A 7916-nucleotide genomic window follows, 5' to 3' on the forward strand; every position below is an offset into this window, starting at 1 on the left:
GCGTATAGGACTCAGGGACCGCACTTCAGTTTGGGAGCCCTGTAATTGTACCACGGACACGAATAGAGACCCCACCTCCTCCCCATTACTCTACGCTCGCCTCCTTAACCCCATCCAATGTAATTTGTGATTCGACAAAATTTTGAGGACGTTTTTGTCATTTAAATAATAATAATGCATGATATGTATAAAGTGCATGTGTCCAGGGTTTAATCCTACTCAAAGCGCTGTACAGTCATTGGAAAAATACAACATAACATTATTTACAGTGCAGTCACACGACATATCAATGAATAACACAATACAGCACTATAAAACATCACACGCACGGAAACACATCATGTACACGCACTATAAAATACACATTGCACAATCAAAAACATTCGCGGCACTCACGCGGTGAAGAACTATGTACAGTTCATTGAGTCAAAATTGAGCATCAGGAACGGACCTGACTTGAAAGTGTATTTTATGGTTTGTGGAAAAGGTGGTTTTGTTATATTTAGTCAAGTTTTGACTAAATATTTTAACATCGAGGGGGAATCGAAACGAGGGTCGTGGTGTATGTGCGTGTGTGTGTGTGTCTGTGTGTGTGTGTAGAGCGATTCAGACTAAACTACTGGACCGATCTTTATGAAATTTGACATGAGAGTTCCTGGGTATGAAATCCCCGAACGTTTTTTTTCATTTTTTTGATAAATGTCTTTGATGACGTCATATCCGGCTTTTCGTGAAAGTTGAAGCGGCACTGTCACGCCCTCATTTTTCAACCAAATTGGTTCAAATTTTGGTCAAGTAATCTTCGACGAAGCCCGGACTTCGGTATTGCATTTCAGCTTGGTGGCTTAAAAATTAATTAATGACTTTGGTCATTAAAAATCGGAAAATTGTAAAAAAAAATAAAAATTTATAAAACGATCCAAATTTACGTTTATCTTATTTTCCATCATTTGCTGATTCCAAAAACATATAAATATGTTATATTCGGATTAAAAACAAGCTCTGAAAATTAAATATATAAAAATTATTATCAAAATTAAATTGTCCAAATCAATTTAAAAACACTTTCATCTTATTCCTTGTCGGTTCCTGATTCCAAAAACATATAGATATGATATGTTTGGATTAAAAACACGCTCAGAAAGTTAAAACAAAGAGAGGTACAGAAAAGCGTGCTATCCTTCTTAGCGCAACTACTACCCCGCTCTTCTTGTCAATTTCACTGCCTTTGCCATGAGCGGTGGACTGACGATGCTACGAGTATACGGTCTTGCTGAAAAATGGCATTGCGTTCAGTTTCATTCTGTGAGTTCGACAGCTACTTGACTAAATATTGTATTTTCGCCTTACGCGACTTGTTTGATCTGTGACAGGGAAGAGCAACTGCGGAGTTTAGCGGGCAGTGCGGAATTCCAAACAGCAGGGGCTTGATAATTACATGATTTCTTTCCGTACGTTTACAGTTAAAAGTTTGGTACTTCGAGGAGCTTTTCAAAGCTGGACCTGGGAGAGCGAGAGGGTTCGTAAATTTCAGTACTGAGGATAGGTATGGGGGGGGGGGGGGGGGGGGAGCCAATTGAGCTTTATGAGAAGAGGTGTGGCGCGATGTGTTATGTGCTTACGAAGCACACCTCTATCAGCACAATTCTGAACCCGCACAACCGCGAGTTCCAATGGGGAGCCTGTAACGTGCCCCGTACGCCAGTACTGTCTGCGCATTTCGTCATTACGCCCCGAAGATGACAGTGCGCCGTTGGACCAAATTGTACATGTCCATGTAATCATAGTGTTCAAACAATCCACTAGCTTCAGAGTTGAGAAGACGGTTAGCAAAGATGAAAAAAGCGGTGTGCCTTCTTCTTGGGACCTTGTATTTCTAATACCGTAAAATCCCTAGCAAACGCCCAGTATCATCTAGAAACGCCCCCCCCCCCCCCCCCCCCACCCCCCACGTTTGGTCAAAATGTGTGCAGAGGGGTCACTACCTAGCAAACGCCCACCCCGTTTTTTTGTTTTGTGTGTGTGTTGTTTTTAACAGAAAAAGGTACCTGATTCTATTGTAATAGTGGGTATTTTCTTTATTTACAAAATATATACAGTCCCAAAAGAAACCAACAGTGATTTGAAATGTGAGACAGCCTCAACATCTGACATGGTTGTATACATTTTTGTTTCTTGTGAAAATGTGATGAGACGTACGTTATCTTGCTAAGGGGTGTATACCTAGCAAACGCCCACCTCCTACTTTTACCCGAAATATGTGCAGAGGGGGGGGGGGGGGGGTTGTGTGGGGCGTTTGCTAAGGATTTTACGGGTATAGGTCTATGGTAAGAACTAGCCCAATCCCATTTCAAGACCTGGCTGATTATTATGTTTGCCGGCGTGACTTAAATTTACTCATTGGAAGAACGTATCCTAGACGAGTGGTCTAGAATCACCCTTGACTTTGCAGACCGACCTTATCATCAGTTTTGCCCAGAAATATCATAGTTTAGACACACTGACAGGATCAATGGTTTGTCACGGATGAAGTGTTTTGCCCCATGCCTGCTAAGTATGACACTAGTATTAGGTATTTCTAATAATATGCTGACTGTTAGGAAATGATACCAGACATGTCGAGGAAATTATATCCAAATGAGCCGGTGTCACGAACTGAAAACTCTGCCTGAACAATTCTTCTCATTGCGGTCAATGCGCATGCGCTAACATGGGAGATTAATCAGGTCGTGAACAACCTAACCGTCCCGGCCTAACCCTAACCCTAACCCTAACCCTAACCCTAACCCTAGGGTTAGGCACATATTTTACGACAAAAGGAGGCCGGGGATCTGCAAGTCAAACCCACTATTTGAAAAGATCCTCTGGATACATTTAACACTAACAAACCAGGATCTAGAACCTATGCATAGTTGAGACACAGTGCCTTCGAATGTGGTGCGTCCCAGGATGGGACGATGGCAATACTTGCCAAATTCAACTCACAAGAAACGGAATGTATACCTCCTAGTGCGCGCGTCCCGGGACTCCCACTTTTAAATTTTAGAGGTTCCATGGACCCCCACTGCAGTATTTTAGAGGGTCACAAGGGTCCAAACGCCGAACAGTCCGTCAGTGTACTTATAAAAACATTGTGGTCACGTGTAGTGACTCAGTTGAACTGCGAAGTGTTGATTGCAGTCTGAAAATGATATATACGGACGGTACGCACGATAAAGGAAATTAAGCTCTTTTAATATCTAGTGCGTCCAGGGACCCCCTCCCGCATATATTTCTAGTGGGGCCTACGTGTTTTTGGCTTCTAGTGCGTATAGGACGCAGGGACGCGCGCTATGGCATAGGGAACCCTGATGTACACTAATAGTGCCGAGTTCACTGATATATGCCGCTTTTGTTGTAAAATATGTGCAATGCTGTGTTTGTATAACACTTTTGGGGTAAATTAAACATAGTTCTAACGGATAGCCTGAATAGTTACGTGAAAACACGCGGGGTGAAGTAACGAATAAATTAAACTGAATGCAATGGCGGAATGGGAAAAGAGCCAAATTGTCATTTAAATTTTTTTTTTTTTATAAAATGAGTTCTTTGTGCCATCTAATAGAACTAAGGAAGATAAGAAGCATGCACAAAACAGATTCATTCCATCTTTTTTTCTTTAGCAGATATCACGCTTTTGAATGCGAAGAGCCTGGCAGTCTGGACTATAGTATCGGGTTTCTTTAAATTCAACAAACAAGATGCGGGATTTAGGCCTACAATAAATGTGCTTCACTGTCGATATGCTTTTCTTGTGGTAAAATATGTGTAATGCTGTGCTTGTAGAACACTTTTGGAGTATATTAAACATAGTTCTAACGGATAGAATAGTTGTGAAAACACGCGGGAACCGGCATCAGTGACGGCATGGGAAAATAGCCCAAATGTCATATTATGACAAAATGAGATATGTGTATGCCATCTGATAAAACTAAGGAAGACGAGAAACACGCAAAATAACGCAAATTCATTCGATGTTTTGTTTATATATATAATAGGCTGTCTGTGAAGGGATACTTAATTCTCTCTCTTTCTCTGCTAAGAGATTTTAACAAATCTCGGAAGAAAGTCTCTGCTGACTTTCAATTGTTTCTTTCACAATTTCTGATGTTTTATATATATATATATATATATATATACTTCAGCGGCTTATCGCTGTGCGGAATGCTGGCAAACGCTACTGATACGCACTCCGAGTAATTCAGTGATTCACATGGTATACAACCGTTTCTAGTGTGTAATCTTTTCTTCTTCATTGAAGCTTTGAAACGGTTCATGGCACTGAAGAAGAAAAAGACCAATAATTGTGACCTTTGTCCTGTCATTATAATGCCACTGTATCACAGTATTCAAGGCAACGACATTTGATAGTGGTATTATAGGCTACCTTGACATCGCCTCCTGGAATTCTAAACTTTCCTTGCAACACTAAAACACTAAAAATGTCATGTCAACTACCTGCTCTGAAACACTGTCTTTATTGTTCTTTGGTTGCAGGGTTAATGTAAATGTATGAAGTGTTGTACTTTGAGTGTAATCATTAATCATCTGTCGTAGGTTCATGTCCGATTCCACAGTTTTTATGAACATACACACACACATACACACGCACCCACACATACAGATATGAGGCAAATCAAACATGTGGAAAGACATTTTGTATTGAAGAGTCACATGGTGACTTTCAAAACTGAAAATCAACAACAAAATCTGGGCAAATTGATAAGGTCTGCAAAGTCAAATGTAAAAAGAACATTTGGACTGTAAATAAAAAACGCTCGCGCTGGACCCGAGTACTCTTCAGACATTCACACACACACACGAGTACAGACTCATGCACGCGCACACGCACACAAACAGTAACACTGACACATGTACACAAAATGAACACACACACACACACACACACACACACACACACACCGCGCGAGAGAAAAAGACTACAGGGAGGCATTGACGTCAAAGACTTTCGACCGTGACGTAATTACGTCACTATTCTTGGTTTACGGTACCATTCGGCGGCTTTGCTACGAGTATGCCATAGTCTGGTTGGCTGAGACCTTGCACCGTTCTATCAGACTGCCTGGCTGGCTGTTGCACCGCGAATTCCTCCCACCGCCAAGTCGTTTTTTTGTGGTTTATTTCGCATTTAGGTCCCAGGTAACATTATGAAGTTTTAATACGATCAATCGGACCTATTATCAAGTTAGTGTATCAACTTTTGAACGAACTGCGCCCAGTAGTTTCACAGCAATAAGCTGTTAAGTCGAGACAGACAGACAGATAGATAGACAGACACACACACAATTAAAGTCTGTTGGACCCTAGTACTGCTTACTCGGGGATAAAACTTCTATTTAACAAATCTTCCAATTCAGTCCGAAATGTTCGACCAAGCCAGCAATACCAAAATATATGGGATCATATTATTTCACAAACAAATTACATTGGATTGGGTTAAGAAGGTGAGGGTAGTAATGGGGTGGAGGTGGGGTCTCTATTCGTGTCCGTGGTACAATTACAGGGCTCCCGAACTGAAGTGCGGTCCCTGCGTCATATACGCACCAGGAGCCAATATCACCATACTAGAATGTCTTGGAGGGGGCCCCGGGACGCATTATACCTTTAAAGAACGGGTCCAGGGACACATTACATTTCCGTTATCCTGCCAACCACAGGTACTGTCGCTCGTCGTCAATTAGTCTTGCCAGTGCAAGCACATGGACACACTTATGTCTCTGTAAGTATGCATCATGCATTTGGAATCTGACATGTTGGCAACATTAAAATAGAAAGAACAGGAAGTCAAGTTGAAAGTGTGTGTGGGTGTGTGTGAGTGTATTACTGTGTGCGTGTGTTCCATCTAAGAAGGTAGGGGAAGGGCTCCTAATATGGACCGGCTCCTAATATGGACCACCTCTTGATCTGACAAACTAACGGCGCTAGAGCGCTAAAAACAATTTCATTCGCTGTATTTACCCTCTCTGAATAAGTTGCACATGTCAAAACAGTTGCAGAAACACAAACCTCAAAACCGTTAGGCTTTTTCTCTTTTTTCACTTTTGGCAGCGTTCACTCTAAATTTGACGCCTAAAACGGACTCGTTTCTGTCCACAGCCAAAGCTTTTATCACACAAAAATTGCTATATATGACAGCTAAGACCGTATTTGTTACATTTTTAGCAGTTTTGACCCCGAGTTTCTACTGCAAACAAAAACTAATAGCAAAATTTCAAAGTATGTGTGAGTCCCCCTAATATGGACCACCTTCAACAAATCGAAGAAAATAAAAGCTAAAGGCTATTTTCATTAATTCATTAAGAAGCTTGCTGAAAACAACCTATAACTAGCCCTCGAGTTTTCAAAAAAATATATCAAATTGTCTTCTTTTTGTGGAAGTTGATAATTTCACTTATTTTCACTCTGTTTTTGATATGCTTCTTTAGTTTCCTGGTGTGCTTCAAATAATGCTCTCATCAACCCGAAACAGATAAATCTAAAGCATATTTGAATTAGTCTGACATGCACAATAAGTTGTATCATGTTATTTTGAAGTATAGGGGGCTTTTGACAGTGATTTGTGAAGGCCGCTTCACTGGTCCATATTAGGAGCCTGGGCGCCTAATATGGACCATTTGTGATTTTTTCTGTATTTAATTTTTGCTAAATGTCTATCAAAGCTATTTCACTCTAACTAGGCCTAACGGTTCACTTAAGAGAGAAGGACTACCAAACACAAAATGAAACTTCTTCGCAAGAAAACAAGCTAGTTATTAGCATGAAACAAAAAGTGGTTCATATTAGGAGCCCTTCCCCTATAGTTGATGTATTCTATTAGAATATTCTGATGAATACAGTCACTTCATTTCACACTATTCGCGATGTGTATTAAGTGTATCGGGCGCTCGCCTTGTTGATTGGAACTCTCTAAAACTCCTCTAAGGCCGCCCATAGACCCTCTTAACATTGAAGATGGGCGTCCGAGGGAAGCCCTGAATTATGTGGTAGCATTATAAGGCCACTTCAAGGCGAGTTCAGTTTTTTTTTCTCTCCATTCAGCGACTGGTTTTATCGCCTGTGTATGCGTCCCTCAGGAAATGTACATTTGGGCGTTCTTAAGTTTGTTTCTCCTTGATTAGAACTTAATTCTTTGACCAGTTACGACATGTTTGCAGAGATGATGGATCTTGTGCGAGACGTTTTAGAATGAACGTGAATCCTAATAACCTGGTGAGATCACTCAATGTGAATGCCAGGTGAAATTGATAGTGGTAATATACCTTGACATCGCCTCCTAGAATTCTAAACTTTCCTTGCAATACTAAAACACTAAAAATGTCATGTCAACTACCTGCTCTGAAACACTGTCTTTATTGTTCTTTGGTTGCAGGGTTAATGTAAATGTATGAAGTGTTGTACTTTGAGTGTAATCATTAATCATCTGTCGTAGGTTCATGTCCGATTCCACAGTTTTTATGAACATACTCACACACATACACACGCACCCACACACACAGATTTGAGGCAAATCAAACATGTGGTAAGACATTTTGTATTGAAGAGTCACATGGTGACTTTCAAAAAAAATCAACAACAAAAAAATCTGGGCAAATTGATATCGATAAGGTCTGCAAAGTCAAATGTAAAAAGAACATTTGGACTGTATATAAAACTTCTATTTAACAAATATTCAAATTCAATCCGAAATGTTTGACCAAGCCGGCAATACCAAAATATATGGGATATTAATTAATAATAATAATAATAACAATTACTTATATACAGGCATGGGAATTGAAAATTGTAAAAAAGGCGGAAAATTTATAACTGAAGACGCGAAGCGTCAAGTCGACGGCGCGAAGCGCCTAGTCTTACTA

Source organism: Littorina saxatilis, linkage group LG9 (genome assembly GCF_037325665.1).
Source record: "Littorina saxatilis isolate snail1 linkage group LG9, US_GU_Lsax_2.0, whole genome shotgun sequence".
NCBI classification, from domain to species: domain Eukaryota; kingdom Metazoa; phylum Mollusca; class Gastropoda; order Littorinimorpha; family Littorinidae; genus Littorina; species Littorina saxatilis.